Source organism: Phlebotomus papatasi, chromosome 2, assembly GCF_024763615.1.
Source record: "Phlebotomus papatasi isolate M1 chromosome 2, Ppap_2.1, whole genome shotgun sequence".
Classification (NCBI taxonomy): domain Eukaryota; kingdom Metazoa; phylum Arthropoda; class Insecta; order Diptera; family Psychodidae; genus Phlebotomus; species Phlebotomus papatasi.
In genome coordinates this window covers 21,635,939-21,657,960 of record NC_077223.1, presented here as the reverse complement: position 1 = coordinate 21,657,960, position 22,022 = coordinate 21,635,939, and the positions used below count along the sequence as shown (strand labels likewise).

Sequence of the window (22,022 nt, the reverse complement as noted above, 5' to 3'; positions counted from 1 at the left end):
GCGGAATTTAGTTGAAACAGACGTAATTGTCAATTGATTTTTGTCGCAAACAAAAAATGTGGAAAAAATCATTCGAAATACTCTAATAATTGTCTAATATAGGTGTTAAATAAGAAAAGTACTGTGCAATGTACTTTTGCGGGTTTTCGAAAGCTGCTGTTTCTTAAAAATCAATTAAAAACAAGTGGCGAAAAAGTGCTTACACAGTGGTGAAAAAGTGTTTACAAAGTGGCGAAAAGTACTGAAACATGTATTGTTGCAGGAAATGTATTTTTTCAACTAGATGCCCAAAAATTCCCGGAAAGTCTCCTGGTTCATTAGAGAGACAATACTTCAAAGCACTTGTACAGAAAATTTCTTTTTATTTCGACAAAAATTGTAAGAATTACAAGGGTGTCAAACCTTAAGGTGGCGAAAAGGGCTTACTCTACCCTACTTAATCGAAAAACTCATCCCTGAATTTGTTCTCTCTCTCCTCTTTTCCATTTTCCAAGTGGCGGTAATAACGCACATAAAATCTTACGATGGTATACGCCGATTCTGCAGTTTTTTTCTATTCTTAGAAATGTGTCAATAAAATTGGATTTGATAGATAATTTCAATGATTATTATTATGATTATTGGTTTAAAAACTTTTCTTCTGACGTTGTTGTTTGCAGAGAATGGTGAAAAATATATATAATCAGGATGATTCAGACACCATTCACAACACAAAATGGTGATGGCAACATAATCCTGATTAAAGGTATTATTCAAAAATAGAAATATATATTTTTGAGCGTCATAAAATTTTTTAAACTAAAGTTTTTAACAAACGGAAATTGAAAATTGCAAATCTCTTTTTTCTAACAATGTGCATCCGTTTTTTTTTACAAATTTAATGTCTTTCAATTCGGAGCTGACAGATTTGACATTAATTACCAGTCATAATGTCACAATTGACAGATAACCTCAAATTTAATTAATTGAATCACCAGGGCTTTTAAGAAAACGCCTTTGCAAACCATTGCTCAATTAATTAAATGCGATAACAAAGGACGACAAAGACAATGGAAATTGTGAAGAAAGGCGCCAAAGAAAACCTCTGAAAAATACTTTAAGTTGCCTCGGTGATTTGAAAAACATATTCAGGTCGGAAGCCGGAATTTTTTTTCAAGAGATTATGGAACAAAAAAAAAGGCTCCTCCAAGTGGATATTAATGAAGTTTTCCATCAACAAAATTCCACCCTTCTTTTATTCTTTTTAATCAAGCAATTACTTCACGAAATTACATGGTAATTCACTGGTACATCAATTGAATGGATTTCTCCCTCACTGGAGTTATTAAAAAGTATTGATTTTTCATTATACTTCAAATAATTACACAATCCGTTCCGCCTGAGTATTTTATTGGACGACTTATGTTTGGGGCCATTGGTGTTGGAAAATCAATATAGGAAAATTTTCATTAGTGGTGTATCGTAAATATTTCACAATGTGTCTCCTTATCGTTGGAAAACAAATAGACCTGCTGAAAAATTCACAAGAAATGGGGAAAACAGAATCGAGGAAAAAAGATGGTGAAAGACATAAAAATCAAATTTTATAGTAGTTCGATAAAATTGAGAGAGTTATGATGAAACATTTCCCTCAACAACTTTTCTCGTCTTTTTTGCACTTTTTACTTGTAGTTTGTGGGGAAGTTATTGGTAATGTAAAAGGAAAACTCTTGTCATTTCACCAGAATTGAATGGGTTTCATCGAAATGCAATTTATTTATAGGTTTTTATTAAGGTCTATATGCAATGAAATACACAATTGAGATTCTAAAATGGAGACAATTCTTTTTGTATACTTTGTCACAGTTTTGGTCACATTCAGATGGTATACACTTTAGGGAATGCTGCAATTTCTGTGCAAACTTTTGCACAATCAGATACAATGTGTTTCCAATATTCATCCAAAAACTTATACTTTGTGGTCATTCACTCAACTGGCCCACGGTGATCATACAGCATATAAGAGGAACAAAATATACCCATGTAACAAAAGTTAGATTTAAATATCTTACTAAAATTTAACGATCATTTTTTTTTAAGTTTTTACTTATTAAATAATTAGTGTTTAAATAATAAATTTTCAATATGTTAAATAAATGTTTATGTTAATAATGTTAAATACATTTTTGTAATAAACGTAGTTGAATTTTATTTTAAAAAAAACATTTTTCTAACTAAAATATCTCAATATTATATACTCTTAAAAATAATTTTGGATAAATTCTCAAATGTGAATTGTATCATACGCAATACGCATAAATATTTTATTGGTTTAAAAGAAATTAGATATAATAAAATATAAAATATTTTATAACAGAAAACAAAAAAAAATAGAAAAAAATATTCCATAAGACTAGGCCTGAGCTAAAAGAAAAGCCGAAATGAATTTGGTAGTGCCTGTTGGCATTTTTCGAAATGCCGCGAAAGTTAATAGAAAGAGAGAAAGAGAGAAAATGAGAGGTTTTTTAATGTGAAAATTGTTTAATTCCTTAAAGTTAAGTCATTTTCACAAGAAAATACCATTAATAATTTAGTTGAATACAGTTATTTGGGTTAATTGTGAATAATTGTCGATATTACAACAAAAACATTGGGATGAAATTTTGAGCTGGAAGACTCATATTCTTTTGAGCTGTCCCAAAATTCAGGATAGGTTTGAGAAAAACCCCTTTTGTGCAACACTATTTTAGTTAATAAGGAATGCAAAAGTACATATTATAAGAAGGGACACGACCTGCTAATAAGGATAAAATAGAGAAGAAAATATTTTGTCGGATTGTCGGATTATTTCAGAGATTTTTTGCAACCGCAGCGCCGCCAGACGATTGTCAAGTTTCCATTTCACTCCTTGGAAATTGCAAGGGGCCAATTAATTTTCGGCCATTTTTCAGGAGACAGCATGAAAGATTCAATTTTGTGTAAATAAGTATCTCAATTTAATGACTGAACAAAAACGATTTATTTTTTTATTTGTATGAGCACTAATATAAACATAGAAACTTTTATATTTTTAACTTTCAAAATATCTTTTTTAATGAGTTAGTTCCTTGTCGTTCGAAATGATGTGCAAATTTTGCTAAAATTAGAATGACAAGGGATCAACTTACTTGAAAAAATTACAACTTACTTACAAAAATTTGAACGATGAATATATTTTGTGCCCCTTCAAACAAAATTATGCAAGTAATCAAAAAGATTAAAATTTTGAAAAACTTTTCTAATAACGAAATTTAATGACTGATATCATCTGAAAATTTATTAAATTGTCTTTTTAAGTGCGTTAGAATCTCAAATTCGCAAAAAAGTAAGTTGACCCTTTGTAATTTCCAAGGAGCGATTTGAAGTGATATTTGCATTTAATTTCTTTGTGTTTCAGCAAGATTCAAGTAAAAGGGTGTGTAATGAACAGCTATCTGTCTTCGGACAAAGATATCAAGAAGACAATTTCTTTCTATATGAGTTTTTATGTCTGCTTTGTCTTTTTGGCGCAAAAATATTTATCATGGCACCATGAATTAGCGGGATTAGTGTTACTGTATGGCTATCTGTAATTTCTATTAAAATTATCAACACAAAATTTTCGATATTACACGAATTTTAACGAACACAGGTTTGCATAAGACCTTTGAAATTATTTTAAGGATATTTTATTAGTCTTTTTATTTAATTAAAATTAAATAAAACTGTTTTATATAGGGTCGAATGAACACCTGCTCGGCAAAGAACCCCTAATGACACTTTTGTCAAAACCTTGAAATTTATTTAATGCATCCAATAAAATCTAAGTAATATAAAGTTTTTTTCATTAATGTTCATTTCGATAAGGTTAAGTGCGTGAATTTGGTATTCCAAATGGTACAGAGCAGGGCGTCAATAAGTCCTGACATGAGTTCTTAAAGTGTCAATAGGTGTTCCTTTCTCGTCATACTCTATAATTATAAGTCATACAGTAAGAATAAATATAAGACTTTAAGAATCATTAATGAATTATTATCCAATTTTTATATAAGTGAGGTATTATATACAATTGCCAGCGCCACTTGCGGGAGGGAACAGTGCCCCCTAGTGGAGAAATAACTTTTCATATGTCAATAAACTATCAGTCATTTTGTTTCTTTTCATTTTAAAGTGAAAATATGTATTTGAAAATGAAACCATTCCTGGGAATAACTTTTTTTCCTCATAAATTTAACACTTTTTGGGTTTAAAAATATATCAACATTTTTATTGTTAATTTTACACCTCTTTAAGGGTAAAATTAACATGAAAAAGAGTAACTTTAACCCCTAGTACACCTAAAAAGCGTAATATTTACACCGATTTCGGATCAATACTGCAGGGTAAAATAAACATTTCCGTAATGTTATTTTAACTTTTTCGGATTTCTCTCAGTGTACCGAGATGGAAAATATTTGAGAATTTACCTAAAAATGTCTATTCATCTTTTGTTAATAAATAACGGAACATTAAATAGGATATAAATGTCATGGGAATATTTGAAGTTAATTTAAAGGAGAGTTTTCTCATAAAATTTATGAAATTGTGCAATTCAATTAGAATGTTATCAGAAATGTATAAATTCTAAAAGGTGAAAAAAGATAAAGATTTATTATTCTGCTACAGTGCATGCTTGAAAATTGAAATGTCACAGCTAAAGTATTATCCACATTTTATTTAAATATATGTAATCCCATTAGTATTATTGACTTTCATCGTGTTTCATGATTGACTATAGTGTTTAGAATCTTTGAAAGCTTGAGCAAATCTGAAAACGCTATAGGACTGAAATATTTTAATGGATGATATATCGAATTACATGTGGATAAAATACTTCTGAGAAAGATTTCAAGGTGTAGTCTTAATGAACTTGTGGTACATCGAAAATGTTTGTTGAGAAAGTTATATTTATTCTGAACAAAGCTGAATCGATTGCCATTTGCATGCAATGTAGCCAAATGGAATCATCTGAGCATCAGCAATTTTGGATGCCAAAAGGGTCAACCCCAGGAAATTGGTCGAGATTTCGCCAATATCAATCGATGCAGTTCCCTACTGAATTGCTGCTGGAATTGACTCGGTATTCAACAAGAGGCAGACTAGTGGAAAATCAAACCCTACACGCTATGGCGGCGTTTTTGTGCAAATTTATTCAAGTGTGAAACAACGATATGCAGCCCACAGAGTCAGTGATTTTCATATCGATCACCAACCATTCATAGGCCACTCTTGTGTGGTGTCAAATTTAATGATGCGGTCTAGAGATGGGTATTGTAGAGAATCACTGAAGAATTCCAGACTTCCCAAAAATCTCTCGTTCAGTTGTATTTTTGCGCGCCTTTTCCGGTATCGACAGTCCACAAACCTATTCTTTAATTAGCCTACGAATTTAGTGAATCGAAAATAAATTGTTTATCGATTTTGAAAAATTGGGAAAAACGGCACTGCAATGGAGGTAAATTTAAATATCGGTCTGAACTCAAAAGAAAGTTTTAGGAATTTTGTTAAAAGGGATGAAATTATCTTTGAAGTTTTCACGGAATTGAAATAAAATATATACTTGTAGAGCGTACGGCCTATTCGACACATGTCAACCCAGTCGATGGCCGTAAACCACCAATCCTAATCTTTTATTCCTTTGACATGCTCAACACTACCATCCGTATGGATGCTGAAAGGTTGCTTCACTGAAAAAAAGAGGCTGTGATTAACATTTTTTCGTCATTACTTTAACTCTTTTTGGGTGTAAAAATATATCAACATTTTTTAATGTTAATTTTACACCTTTTAAGGGTAAAATCAACATGAAAGAAGGGTAACTTTAACCCATAATACACCTAAAAAGGGTAATATTTACACCGTTTTCCAATCAATAATGCAGGGTAAAATTAACATTTCCGGAATGTTATTTTAACTTTTCGGATATCTCTCAGTGTTGGGGCTCTTACTGTTAGGTAACTGTCCTCAGTCTTCAGTGAATGAGCATTAGACGCCATGGGTGGTTCACTCTAATGAAGTGGAAAATGTGTGGCACCTTTAGCTCTCCGATTTCCCTCTATAAGTTTTTAATATTATTTCGGTGAGCCCCATCAGGACTTACATACTTGATTCCTGGTTGATATTTTTTTAATGAAACAGAAAAAAGGCTTTATATTTTGTTCAATAGTACCCCGCCTCAGCAAAAGATTACATTTGACAGCACTGTATATCACACATTTCCTGAAAAGGGCCATGGCCTATGCGTCAAATTCAATAAAAATATTGAAGAAATTGTGTTGTTTGAAATTTGAAATGTCCGAAGATAAACTCTTCCATCACTAATGGTGACGTTAGAAAGTCGGACAGTGCGAAATGTCGAACAAACCAATTTTTAAGTTCATTTTTTTCTTAAAATTTAACAGAATATCCATGAACTTATCCTCATAACACTGTAAAATTGCATACCTAATTGTTAAGTCTTTACTAGATTATCAAACTTCAAACCTTCAAATTGATATGTCCGACTTTACATGGTTTACCCTACACTGAGTGAGAGAAATCCGAAAAAGTTAAAATAACATTCCGAAAATGTTAATTTTACCCTGCAGTATTGATCCAAAATCGGTGTAAATATTACCCTTTTTAGGTGTATTGGGGGTTAAAGTTACCCTTTTTCATGTTGATTTTATAATTAAAAAGGTGTAAAATTAACATTAAAAATGTTGATATATTTTTACACCTAAAAAATGTTAAATTTCTGAGGAAAAAATGTTAATCGCACCCTCTTTTTTTTCTCAGTGTATGTCATGTTTCAAATTGAATTTCACCTGGAAAAAACACAAAGGAAAACAATAAATAAAAATAAAATCATTTAAGTTCATTTTGCTTCGTTTAATCTTCCACATTCACAAATTCTGCTTTATCCGAAAAAAAGTTTGGAACAGTCTTTAATTGTATTACCAAACATTTGGCAAGTTTCACAAAAATATCAAACTTTTGGCAATTTCTTATGTTCAAAAACAATTAGTGCTTTTATTGTTTTTTTTTTACAATTTTTAGCGACTTTTGAGTTTTTAACACAAACAATTTTCCGACAGCACTGTACCCATTATTTACATCAATCAATGCAACACTACTCGACGTACCTCGGTCTCTCCTGCATTGTAACTTGTTTCGTCATCAAAGTACTTTTAACACACTGCAATTCAATAAATGATTCCTAAATGAAAAACTAATATTTACCTTATAAAACTGATATCTATTGGTAGAAAATTAAATTTTAATTTAATAATATAAATGGAAAATTTAAACAAAATAACATTTGTTGTGTTTATTTTGTCTTTCTAAATGCAATTGTTTTGGTGAATCCACAATCTGAATAAATGATTTATTTCATGACATGAAATAAAAGGGTATATGAACTGAAGGTAATTTAATTGTTTTTATAAAAATTTCTATGCTATTCTAAACATTGTACTGTATAGTTTATTGTTCTATGGATAGTAAATTATTGTGCAATATAATCAGTTTCATTTTTATACTCGTAGTTATGTAGTTAAATACGATCGATAAAATATTACATTTGTAATAATATTAATGAAATGAATGAATTAATAACTAAAATTAACTGATTGGTATGTAAAATTTTAGTTGCACATGAATGCACTTGACTAAAAAGATCGATTTGTCACTAAAAATCACTAAAGATTCAAAATATAATCCTTAACAATTTGCTCTCTAGCCTGCAAATGCAAATGGATAAATGAATACGAAAAAATGCAGTAAAGTCAAGTGTTCAAGTCAGCATTTTTGAGAATGGTCACAAAATTACCTTTTAGAATAAAGCTCGATAAATGTATTTCCTTACAAAAAAAAAAGAGGAAAATGACTCACGGAGTTGTAGAGCATTAAATTTCCTATAAAACTGTACTAATTAGAAATTTCTAGGGCGCTCGGGTAGCTTGTAAAAAAATAAAATATCCGTTTTGTGACTTTTTGCCCCAGTCTCCCCTACCTGTATGGGATATCTAACGAATTATATTGAATTCAGATCTTCCGGTGTTCGCCAAGGGCAGCTTCTTTTCCTCAATTGAAAACTCAAGAATGAGATGAAATAAATTCAATTCAATTCAACTCAAAATTTTTCTCCAAAGCTTTCGACCCTTGGTATGTGTCTTCCTCAGTGGGTCAATTCAGAATTTTTTAATAAAACCATCATTAAAAAAAATTTTAATTAACTGGGAAATATCTGCTTACACCTACACATTGCCACTAGAATTTTTCAACTTCTTGATATTTTGCAAATTATTTTCTTGATTTTCTTGAAAATTTTTGTCTTGCTGTTGGCTCACTCTCAATCGCTGTGTCTCTATACTCTATAGTCTATACCTCTACACTATGAATACCATATCCGAGTACTTCGTACTACTTACTTCAATGAGATTAATATAATTAAAAAATACATCTCTAAGTTCTGATGAAAAATACTGCAACTGAAAAATAACAGTAAAGTTGTAACTATCAATATGACTATAAAGAGAAGTGGGGCATCTTCGAAATTGAACCTTTCCTCATATTTTCAAAAGGAATTTAGGTTTATCATAATGCAAATTAGCTTCACAATTGGTTTTTCGATCTGAATTAAATCATGGTAAAGTCCAGTTTCATTTAAAATAGGAGAAAAAGCCCTGATTTCAAAGGTATATCATTTCAAATGTGCCCCACTTTCCCCTATCATGATACATTTATTAGAATTTGTAGTATATTGGATTATCTGAATGCCAGTCTTATCTTTCCAAAGTTTCGCATTAAAAGTGAATTAATTATGGATTTAATCAATATCACAGAAGTAGTACTATACGGACTAATTTCCTTTTTCTTACATTTTTTTATTTTATGAATGCCAGATTTTTCAAAGGTTTGATATTTGCTTTTTCTGACTTTATTATTTGGTTCCCTTTCTATAAATTTCATGGAAAAAAATACGCAGAAAAAAAAACAATTAGGCCTTAATCCAGGAAAAGGAGTGTAGATTAAAATTGCTTTTGTATGGAAAATTGGACGTTTTCTCGGGCTAAAAAAATTTCCAATTCTCTCCCAAAGGCCTGGGTTTAATATTTAAACACAGAAAGTCCATTTGCAAAAATGAACATTTCAAATAAAATTCACCTTGGGAATGTTTTAGCATAAAATGCAATTTCTATTAGAACTTCCCCCCAAAAAAAACGGACATATCCTCTTGGGTGTTTCTGTGAAGTTTTTTTTTTTGGTGAAGAAGAAAAATTTCCCAAGGCTTTTATAATGGCATGACAATCGATTTCTGGTGTGTTTTAAAATGAATTATTAAAAGAATATCACTGAAAGTTTGCAGAACATTTCCCTTCCGTGGTAAACTCATTTCCGTCTCCACCATCTCAGTTACATATTTTCACAAGGGAATTATCCAATTATGCAAATTTAAATACGCGCTGAAATGTACAGAAGTTTGTTTCCCTTCCATACCCATTTCTTTTTCATGCCATCTCCGGTACTGCCGCCCTTTCCTTCCGAAGGAAAAGCCATCCCCAGGAAAAGTGCTCGGAGATGTTGGAGGAGAAATCGTTGAATTTTTATTATCTCTGCCGTATTTTCCTTCAGTCACTCCTTCCTATCCGTTGATGGACGAGGAGGGTAAAAAAAAGTTGGAAAAAGAATAGAAAGAAGATTCGAATACGAAATTCTTTTATGCAAATTTTTCTAAACTATCTTGCATGAGAAAACTTCCATCTCACTTGTGAATTCCTTCTTTTACCACCGCCGTCAACCCCACAAAAAAATAGGGGAAGGTAGAATTATTTCGACCAGGGGCTAATTTGATCACTCTGTTTTTTTATTTACGTGTGCCAATATATGCTTAAGTCAGAGGTGTGCAAGAAACCGTTGAAACCGAATTAACGTCAAAATAAGTTTGTTATAGTAGCGTTTTGACCATTGACGTACATGTTTCATTTGACGTTAATTCGGTTTCAACGGTTTCTTGCACACCTCTGGTTTAAGTTATTATGTAATTGCCAAATCTTATTAAACTATGCGATAGGGTAAGGGCTCATAATTTTCGACAGTCTGCTTATAAGCATCGATGATCCAAGTTTGAAGTGCGATATTTTCAATATTAATTGACTTTTTTTGTTACTCTCTTTTCAGAAGGGTTGTTTAAAAACTTGTCAAGCCATTTATCATCTTATTTTTACCAAAATTTGTTTTAATACGTTAAAAAATGAATTGATATTTAGAGGTGAATTTGACTCGAATTTTGGACAACTTGGTTGTAAATTTGGACAGCTAATCCGCCTCAACAGGATACCCATTGTTCTTCATTTCATGAACTAATCTTACCAAGACCTCTTCCTGTTCATGTAAGGAAAACGTAGAATGTCACAAGAAGCCCGAAAACTTTCTATAACATTAATTAAAGTAAGTTGATTTCGGTACTCCAAGTACGTGCGGATTTGCTCATTCCCTGACCTTTCCGGGAGCCTTTCAAGGCATTTTTCGCTACATCTTTTACGCATAGATGATGCTCCTTTGTTTCTCCAGGCATTTGTCTAACATTGTCATCACAAAAGCTAAAACTTCACGAAATTTCGTGAGAAAAACACCTGTCCAAAATAAGAATCATCACCTCACTGGTGAATGTCTTAAAAAATTTCCCATTTTTCACACGAAAAATCTAATTCACAAGGCAAATCTCACTTCAGGTCAAATGTACAAATCACCAGTAACGTGAATCAACACAATATTCAATGAATATTCAATAATATCACTCAAAAAAAGCGAAGAAACATTGTTAGTACTTCACCACAGCTAAATAAGAGTGAAGTAAACACGAAGTTCTGTCATATTTCTCGTAAGCAATTGCTCACACTGAATTTTCAACAAAGCAATTTCAACTCAAATCATATTCAAAATTTAACGTATTTAGTGTTAAAATCTTCCAAAAAGAACAAATATTTAGATAGAATTCATTATTCACCAAATATTGGAATAAAAATCCATCATTTTAATCAATTTATTTTTAGTGTCCAATTTTATCCTCAAAGTGTCCAAAATAATAAACTGGACAAAATTATGAGACTTTTCCCTAAATGATAACATATTGTTTGTGAATGTACCAGGAGAAGGATTTCCGGCTTCTCATACATTCTGGCATCGAACATTTCATATTTTTCACATATTCCTTTTATGAATTACTACTGTATTGTACTCCCTCTGTCCCAAAAAAAAATCGTACCTTCTTTCATATAAAATGTACTAGCAAACGTACGACTTTTTTGGGGACGGAGGGAGTAATAGTTAGTCTTAAGTCACACATTTCCTGATAAAATTAGTCAAATTCATTAAATAAATATGAGAAAAATACGAAGTTAAATTAGTCAAATATTTAGACAGGTCTTTCTATTATTCTCCAATAAGCTAATACCCAAGTTCACTCTCCTTAAAAAATCATTCAACTTGAAGTCTGTTTATGTATTTCCACAGTTGAAGAAAGTTGTGGAATAAATAGCCTCCCCCTCCCCTAACAAAACCCATCGTGATAGGAGATTCAGAGTGGGATTCTAACACGTTTCCATGGTCTCCAGTACTATCTGGGTGGGTTTTCAAGCTGAGGCTTCTCCTTAAATTGTGCGAGATTCAATTCCAAAGTGCCACTGGCTATTTGGGTATCGAACACGCCAAAATTGAAATCAAGTTCAAAGTTTCATGGGGTCAATAGCTTGGGGGATATTGTACGCCATTGAGACAGGGCTTGTGAAATATTCTAGTTCTGATTTATTTTCTAGACACACAAGAATTGACAAATGATTATAGAATTGTGTATCCTTAACTTTTGCTTAGGCTGTACCTCATAATTGGCAGACAATGGTTTGCTTAAGGGATTATGATCTCGAAGACTGAAAATCATCGTCTCATTTATTTAACGCAAGATTTCTTTTTCAATTCAAATTTTTATACATGTAGAAATATAACAATAGGACTTTTTTTTAATTTTCATTTTAAAATATCAGTCGTTTGGAAGTTTTTTTTCGAAAACTCCCGAGAAAACAGTAACTCATAATAACAGTACACTCATAGAATACTATGAGTGTATATTCCATTAGTTTTTCGGTCGATGCACAATACAAACACTTCTATAGTTACTTTCGATTCTGAATGATTTCACACGCCTTTTTTTCATAATTGATAACTCGTTATTAAATTGATGTTCAATTGTGTGAAACAAATGAAAAATAGAAGATAAAATATTCTTTCATTTGTAGAAGAACATTTTATGGCAATTCTCAGTGGTCGGACAAAAAAAGAAAATACAAAGTACTCACTAAAAGAAAGTCGCAGATTTAAGCTTTTTACAAATGATGGAAATTTATCTTCGTGCCCATTAGCACTGCATTTCATTACGGAAAACTATCCACTCCATTTGGCCATTTCTTTTCCACAAAAATCATCTTAAAGAATTATTAAGGAAAGTTTATTCCCAAACTGAAGATCAATGAAAATTTAGGAGAAAGCTTTCATGACCATATCACATATAGGATTAATATTAAAATTAATACTTTCTGAACTGCGAGAATGGCAAAAAATAGCAATTGTTTTATCTTGCTTCTCTCTCGCATTTCCTTACTATGCACGAAGTTGTCAGCCATACAATCGCTCGAAAACATTATTAATTTTTTGCTGACCAATTTTTATTTTTTACTGCTCGTTTTTAATTTTTTACTGACCAATTTTTATTTTTAACTAAACACTTTTAATTTTATGCTGACCACCATTTTATTTTTTGCTGACCACTTTTTATTTTTTACTTTTACTCATCCACTTTTAATTTGTTACTCATCACTTTTAATTTTTTTTTCAGACCAATTTTTATTTTTACTGCACATTTTTAATTTTTTACTGCTCAATTTTATTTTTTTTTGCTGATCTATTCGAATTTTTCTACTGCTCATTTTTAACTTTGCTGACCACTTTTAATTTTTTACTGACAAAATTTTATTTTCTACTGCTCATTTTTAATTTTTTGCTAATCACCTTTCAAATTTTCACTGATCAATGCGAATATTTCTACTGATCAGTTTTAGTTTTTTACTGACCACTTTTTATTTTCTACCGCTATTTTTTCTAATTTTTTACCGCTAATTTTTATTTTTTTACTGCTCACTTTTAATTTTTTACTGATCAACTCGAATATTTCTACTGATCGATTCGAAGTTTTCACCGAACAAATTTAACTTTTTACTTACAAAATTTTACTTCTTACTGACCAAAGTGAATATTTTTACTGATCATTTTGAATTATTTGCTGATAAACTTTAATTTTTTACTGACCACTTTTAACCTTTTACTCATCATTTATATTTTCCCTTTATTTTTTACTAATCAGATTTTAATTTTTAATTAGCATTTTTATTATTTTTGATTTTACTTTCTATTTCTCACTGCTGATATTTTAATTTTTTACTGACCACATTTCATAATTTACTGATCAGTTTTAATTTTTTGCTGACCACTTTTCTGATTTTTTACTGATCAGTTTTTATTTTGTACTGACCACTTTTAATTTTTTACTGACCACATTTAATTTTTTACTGTTCAATTTTAATTTTTTACTGACCAATTTTTTTCTTACTGATCACTTTTTATTTTTTGCTGACCAATTTTTATTTTTTACTGACCACTTTTAATGTTTTGCTGACCATATTTCATTTTTACTGACTACTTTAAATTTTTACTGACCAATTGTTAGTTTTTACTAACCACTTTTAATTTTTTACTGGCCGCATTTAATTTTTTACTGCTCACTTTTAATTTTTTACTGACCAATTTTTATTTTTTACTGATCACTTCTAATTTTTTACTGACCACTTTTAATTTTTTACTGATCACATTTAATTTTTTACTGTTCACTATTTATTTTTTACTGCTCCTTTTTATTTTTTTTTTGCTGACCACTTTTTAATTTTTCAGTGATCATTACAAATATTTCTACAGATCATTTTTAATTTTTTGCTGACCACTTTTTATTTTTTACTGCACATTTTTAATTTTTTTTTAATGCTTTTTTAATTTGTTTTGCTGCTCATTTTTTATTTTTTTACGGAACATTTTTAATTTTTTGTTAATTAATTTTCTATTTTTTACTGATCAACTCGAATATATCTACTGATCAATTCGAAGTTTTTACTGACCAAATTTAACTTTTTACTAACAAAATTTTACTTTTTACTGACAAAATTAAAAAATTTTACTTATTATTTCGTATTCTTTGCTGATCAAATTTAATTTTTTGCTGACCACTTTTGGCTTTTTACTGACCATTTGTTTTTTGCCAAAAAAATTTAATACGAACAATAATATCTTACTCATCGTATTACTCCACTAAAGTGCACTCTTTCTAACACACGTATTTTTCAATTTGAAATTTTGCATACTATACATCTCTCTTTCCGTCTTTTCTTACTCTAATATTAATCTTTATGTGGCGCCACGGTCATATTTTAGGTCCGAACACTTCATATTTTTCCATCTGTACCTTTAATGAATCTGACCTATCTATGGCAAATTTTAATAGCTAGTCTTAAATCATACATTTCCTAAAAACAGATTTATTAAAGAAATATGGAAAAAAAACATAAAGTGTTCAAGGCCAGAGTATGTGCGAAGTCTAAAAGTCTTCCCCTACATGAATTATCACACGTTGTATACCTCGATACCTTCGAGAAAACACTATTTTACTTCAATTTTTAAATTCACAAAATAAGATCATTAAATTCATTAAGATCATAAAATGCGGTTTGATATCAATTTGGGTAAAAACAACTTCCAAAAAGCCTCAATTCGGCAAAACAGTTAAATTTACCTTATGTGCTACCCATAATCCAAGCTATGAACGGGAATGCATCGAAGAATGAGATGAGCAGTATAATAACTGTCACAAAATATTATAATTAAGTATTAATCACTGTCTATAGATGTAAGATGAAAGTAATACAAATTTATTAAAGTATTGTGGGAAAAGAGTCTTCTTCTGCTTTTGTGTGAGTTTTGATTTAAGGATGTTCTTATTTAGACTTTCAAAAGGTTTTAACCCATAATTTCAATATTTGTGTTATAAATATTTGAAATAAATGTTACAAAGTTAATATTTTTAATAATTCACGTACTCTTCAAGATCTAATTGTTTTACTTGGGAAATTACCAAGTACATAATGAGAAATTTCACCGAGATATTTTTAAATTTAACAAAAACATAAGTCTTGGAGTTATTTTGAGCAAATAAACAAGATTGGTAATTTTGTGAGCAATATTGAATTATTTATTGCAAAACATGAATATTGGGTAGAGACATCTTCTGCCACAAAGCCTCAGGGCTGAGATTAAGCAGAATAATATTTGCATGGAGTGTCCTGAGTGGAAAATCCGACATGAATTAAGCTGTTGAACGAAGCATAGAAATGTGGATAGAGGGAAAATGCTAAAATTGCATCAATTCTATTGAGACACATCACGAGATTGTGGCGAATGGTAACAATTTAATGTTTGAGCTAGTTCTTTGACGTCTCAGAAATTCATGTAGCATTGCATGTTCTTAGGGAGATGACTTCCCCAGAAATTCGCTGGAGAAGCCACATGGGAAATCATAGAGAATAATTCTTCATGGTTTCCATGCTCCTCGTGGGGCAGACGATATGAAATTGCACGGAAAGTTTACGCAAGCAAGATAAATGATGCTTTCCGGTGTGATTTCTTTCTGTTACTGAGCAACCATATCGGTGAAAATTGACCAGAACTGAGGACTATTGCTTTGGGGCCAAGAAAACCAGCTGCCATGGAAATTGTCATCATTTTCCGCAAGCATGTCATATTCAGGAAATTGGAAATAGTTCACATTAACAACAAAGCTTTTTCTGTAGCATACAAAACAAAGACAAAGAACAATTCGCAGAGTGCTCGAACAGTTTGTTCGATTTTGAGTGCCCTAGAAGAAGATCTTCTGTTCTTCAAGACTGCTTATTTACATAAAAAATAGTATAGTAAATAATAAAATATTTTACTAATCACAAGTGTTTTTGCCTTAAAAAAGGAGTGGTAGAGCGTCCCATATCTTGCAAAGTACTCGAACTCGTGTTATCGTTACACCGTTCACCGGTTCTCAACCGATTTGAACGGATTCATAAATTATTCAGAAAATCCCACAAAATAGTTGTAAGAGGACAAAAATTACTTGTCGATTCATAATCGGTTCATTGCCGGTTTACAACCGATTTGAACCGATTTATAAAACACTTAAAAAATTGCCCAAAATACCTTAGAAGTAATATAATTCATTTTCGATTAAAATTTAGCTATCTGTTATGAACCGGTTCATTACTGATTCATAACCGATTGGAGTCTGTTCGAAGTTATATCAACAATTCCAAGACCTTTCCAATGAGGTACAACATGATAACATTTGGTTGACAAATACGCTTTCTAGAGCCTTTTTAAATCTTGACCTTGAAAAACCGTTATTGGGAATGATTTAAAGCAGAGGTGTGCAAAAACCGTTGAAACCGAATAAGGGCAGAATCACATTGACAGTAAAATGCTCACCGTCACCGTCAAAGCCCTCACCGTATTTCATTGATTTACGCATTTTCATTGCAATTCTTACGCAAATTTTCCATTACGATATTACCTTGTCTCATACTAGGTGGCACTAGGTGAAAATAGTATAAGAAAATTGAATAAATAAAGCGAAAATGCGATAAACGGTGAGTAAAACAAAAAACTGTAGGATTTTTTTGCTACAGTTTTTTTGCTCACCGTTTATCGAATTTTCGTTTTATTTCCTCAATTTTCTTATATTATTTTCACATAATGCCACCGAGTATGAGATAATGTAACACGGTAATTGAGAACTTGCGTAAAAAATTACAATGAAAATGCGTAAATCAACGAAATACGGTGAGGGCTTTGACGGTGACGGTGAGCATTTTACTGTCAATGTGATTCTGCCCTAAATGTCAAAATAAGTTTGTTCTAGTAGCGTTTTGACCATGCACGTACACGTTTCATTTGACGTTAATTCGGTTTCAACGGTTCTTGCACACCTCTGATTTAAAGGTATCAAAGGTATATTTGTATCAGGACGAAATGTTCGCCTAGGTAACCTCTAAAACATATCCAAAAATTGAAAAAAAAATCGCACGACGCGTTTTATCCTTTAAAGGACATGGATTTGGAGAAGGACAGGAGTGGGGGAAATGAACAGCATGTTAATAGTCCCAGGGCGACTTATGGGAAAGAGGGGTCCCCCGAAAGTCCAAAATCTCTATCTCTAAACGTTTGAGCTCTATACGAGGTAACGGCCGCACGGAGAGATGCACAGACGCACAGACGAACAAACAGCGTGACATAATTTCTCAAAAATCGTCTGGAACGTGGAGATGTGTTGAAAAAACGGTCTCCAGGGGGAGGAAGGTAGAAATTTTGGGGAGTGACAAAAGTCAATGAATAATATATACTACTCTCTCTGTAGAATTCGAGCAGTATACTGCTCTCACTTTAAGATCGAACAATAATTAAGTTCCAAAATTATTTTGTTCTGTATTAAAGACAAATCTGTGTATGTGGAAATGAGAAAAATCGAATAAGATATCCACTCAATCAATTTGAATTAATTTAGGAAGACAGTATATAAATTATATGAGTCACATTATGATATTTGCCAATATTTTTGGATAAAATTACATATCGGATATTGATTAATGGCCAGTAATGGAAATATTTGATTACCATTCACTGAGAAAAACATGCTTTAATGATTAATTTGAACATGTGTCGCAATATTAAAGTAAAGTTAATAATTTTATTTAATACAAAAAAATACAATTAAAGCAATTTTTAAGGGAATTCAAAATGAGTCAAATCGTTGCTTTTCAGCTTTTAATTGACTTTCCTTTTAATTGTGTATAGGGGAGGTGGTTCATTCCTAAATTGAAAATTGGATTTTTAAGTCATTTTATATAAAAATGGTAAACCGGAATAAAGCTTAGTGTATACTGTGAGTTACAACTGGGATTAGGGTTAATGAAAATAGAAACAATTATCATTTGATTTCATTGGTCTCTCGTGGACACGGTGATTTCATCTTATTGGCAGAATTCGTGAAAGTCCGCCAATACGGGACAATTTCGCGCAAAAATGGATCAGTTTATAACAAACAAAAAGCTATGTTTATTCAAAACTTGAGATACTAGAATGGATTTAAATCATTATTTTAAGATTTTCTAAGACTTTAAAAACACAAAAAAATCAAGCAGGAATTTCATTATAGTACACTCAAAAAAATTTGTGAGTGAATTCGCTTACATTTGGGATGCGCCAAAAGGACTTCCACTTGGTGTGGTAAATTTGTATACAAATCGTAAGCGTTTTTAGCAACATTCTGTAGATTCATTTGGCATCGTTTTGTTAATAAATTTGCTATCAAAATGCACATAAAAATATGAATTTATGGCTTACAATATGTTAGTGATTTTGTACTCAAAGTGTACACAAATTTAGCATTACTTTGAACCAATATTTATATACACTTAGGAAATAAAATTCAATTTTTCATTATAATCGTTTTATTCACTAAATTAAATTTAAATTTACAATTACCTTAGTAACAATAAATATTTGAACCTAAATAACAACAAAAAGTTCCATGGTTGCCTTTGCGTAGGCAATTTTGTCGTCTTTGTTGGGTTGAGGCCGCTAAAGAAGAAGATGGTTAGCAATTATTTAAATTGCCATCTTTCTTTCTCGTGAACTTGTTTTTCTCAAAAGCTCAGCACCGTTGATTAGAACAATTCTTTGAACTCCAAAGTACTTGTAAAGCTCCAAAAAAATAAATTTGTTCCTAAAAAGTAAAAAAATAAGAATTACTAATGTTAAAGAATAAAGAAGAGGTCAATTTTGGTAAAGTACAATTAAATCTAACAAGTATTATCTGACTTGTAAAAGGAGATTTTTTTAAATTCCGTAACTGGTTCTTTCGATTTTTTGTCTAAATCATTTAAAAAGACTGAATTAGTTCAGCAATAAAATCAACTTAGTTAATATTAAATTCACAAACTTTGAGAGCAATAATATTATTTTAAGCATTCGCAAAAGAAAAAACAGGATCTCATTTTTACTCTGCATCATTTTGGAGGCCAATTGTTTTAATTAGTCTGTAATAAGGGCAATTGTTTAGCAAAAAAATGGTCAGCAAAAAAACAATTTTTAAATTTCAAATTATGCAATTTTAGTTCATGTGATAAGTAAAATATTGGCCTCAATTATAAGACAAAAAAACAAAATACTTAGTTTCAGGATTTTGGTATTACAAAATCAAAAACTTATGGCTTGGGCACACCTTTTAAATCAGGGAAATTTCAAGAAGTCGAAATTCGAATCTCTTTCTTTCTTACACACTTTGCAAAAGTCTATCTCATTCTTATGTACTCTTCTTCTTCTTTTAAACATCACAACAAATTGAATTTAGCTTAATCGAATTTGGAGTGCGAAAAAAATGAAATAGATATATGGAAAACGCGTGAGAAAGACATGTGAATTTTGATTTCGTGAAATCTTTCTGATCTGAAAGGTGTGCCTTGGCCATTAGGAGCAATATGTCAAATCTATCAAATGTTAATGAAATGTCAAGATATAAACCATATGTCAAACTTCCTGTCTCCCTAAAATAATTCCAAACTTCTCAGAAATGTTTAGAATTATCAAGGTACTAACAGTTTTTTTTTTTTTTTAAATTAAAAACTTGAACTTGGAAATATTTGACAGTGTGAAATTTTGAACTTGATCTTGGTCCCAAAATGAAAACCATTGTTGCGGAAATTGATAATAAAAAAGATGTCTTTGAATAAAAGAGATGACTTTGTAATTTTTGATCAATTTTAGGTTTATCACTGAGCAAAATGTAATATTTTACCGATGAAAACTGTTTTTGACTTAAAGTTAAATATATTTTTGGAAAGATTTGGATATTTAACTGATCAAAAAATTTTAATACCTTCGCAATAAGAGTATGCATCACATTTGGATTTTCCACGAGAATGTTTTCACTGGCAGCGGTTCCAGACGCATCTTCCTCGTGACATATGTTTGATATAATACGGAGTTTTGACTTCTTGAAATGCTGCCGGCAAGATTCTAACTCCCTCTGAATCTAAAATTTTTCGAATCCATCCTCTTCGGTTAGTTGACTGCGTACTGCAAATTATAAGAACAATAAATAAATAAAATCAAGAACAAAAAAAGCGAAAGTAAATTTAAACTTGATAATACAGAACTTAAAGAACTTAAAGAATTTAGGTGAGATTCTTAAAATTTTCTGTCCCCCGATCAGCACCAATTTTTGCTAAAATGTGTTTCACTACTACGAATATATGGGTGGCCAAAAGTAAATTATAAAATAAGAAAGATATTAACTTGCAGTTTTCGTCAAAAGTTATACATCGGTTGAAAATTGCAATTTATTGTATCAAATCAATCAATCTATTCAGCAAAATTATAGAGGGCATTCTGATATACATATCAGTAAAATGATCATATATCATTTTACTGCCAGTGCATTCAAATCCTTGATATTTTGGATTCGATACAAAATTTTAACTATTTTTCTTAAAATTACTGCATTACGTCCTTCCAACTTTAACTTTATATATAATATTTAGTCACATTCCAAGTTGACTCACGTTAAGAATCTCACCTGCAATAAGCTAATCTAGGTTTATCACTATTTTTTTTTTCAGAGAAATAACTGCTTTGGAAAACAAAAATATTAATAACGGAGAAGATAGTAATAATTTTTTTTTATTTCTATCAAATTTGAGATGCCATTGTCTATAAAATACTCTTCCTCAATCCAATTTTGTTGTGAAAATTTCATTGAAAGTTTAGGAACTTCTAACGTGAAACATCATGCACCAAAAAGATTTTTTTCACTTATCTAAGTTGAATATTTTGCTTTTAAATTACTCACCACTATTTTCCAAGTCCTCGTAGCTTAATATGCCACTAAATTTTACATTTATAAAACACTTTTCACTGAGAAATTGCACTTGAATTACTTTTACTGCGCCATTTGCTTTTGCACTGGGGCACGGCCTTCTAGAATATTCCAGTAATGTGAGAAAAATTCTCTCGCACGCGAGAGCCCAAACTGTTTCTCTCTCTCACTTCACTCCTTTCCTGCTGTTTCTCGCGCAGCTTAGCTTTCAGCTCTCACTGAATTTCTCTCACTCTCCCGTTTAGCAGCAAAAAAGTAGCGATTTAGCTTACAAGATTTTCAGGCATTACCAAACGTGAGAATTTTTGTTACACCAAGTGGAAGCTTAAAAGCTAACACGTTCCTGGGCGTCACACTTTTTTTGCAGTGTATAACTCAATATTACTTTTTTATAAACCTGATTCTTAAAATATTGTCATCATTCCTTAATTGTTGTTCAATTTTAATAATTTTACCTGTGAATACAAAATCTCACGCACTGCTGAACTACTTCTAAGTATTACCAGAACATTACAACGCTTCAGATCTCGTCTTAAAAAAAATTATAACAATGAAGTTAATAATTTGATAGATATAATAGATAGATAATACTCCCTCCGTTCCGAAATAAGTCGTACGTTTGGGAAAAAATCTTGTTCCGAAATAAGTCATACGTTTGGGAAAAATTGGAATTAAGGGAAAGTTTGTTGGTAAATGTTTTATGTATCAACAATTATCTCTTGTAAAGAACTATTGCTAATGTTCAGTACTAAAATTGGGGTCCAGTCTTGATGGTATCTTGAGGAATGAATGTCTTAAAAATGTCTTATTTTTGGCGTTTTATTTTCAATCTAACATAGATGCAGAATGGTGAGAGATACAGACTTGGGACGTTCGGGGGACCCCCCCATAAGTTGACCCTGGGAACATTAATATGTTATTTATTTTGCCCCCA

The 22,022-nt window shown here is 31.1% G+C and overlaps 1 protein-coding gene and 1 long non-coding RNA gene across 5 annotated transcripts in view; both read right to left on the bottom strand.

Annotated features, from left to right (window-relative positions):
* Positions 1 to 22,022, bottom strand: part of LOC129803058 (uncharacterized) — an 88,227-nt gene that overhangs the window by 47,247 nt on the left and 18,958 nt on the right. The window lies entirely within an intron of this gene.
* Positions 18,554 to 21,174, bottom strand: LOC129803082 (uncharacterized). Its single transcript, XR_008751834.1, has 3 exons — positions 21,062 to 21,174; positions 20,090 to 20,289; positions 18,554 to 18,937 (listed from the first exon to the last, which is right to left on the bottom strand). It is a non-coding gene; the product is annotated as an uncharacterized LOC129803082 (long non-coding RNA).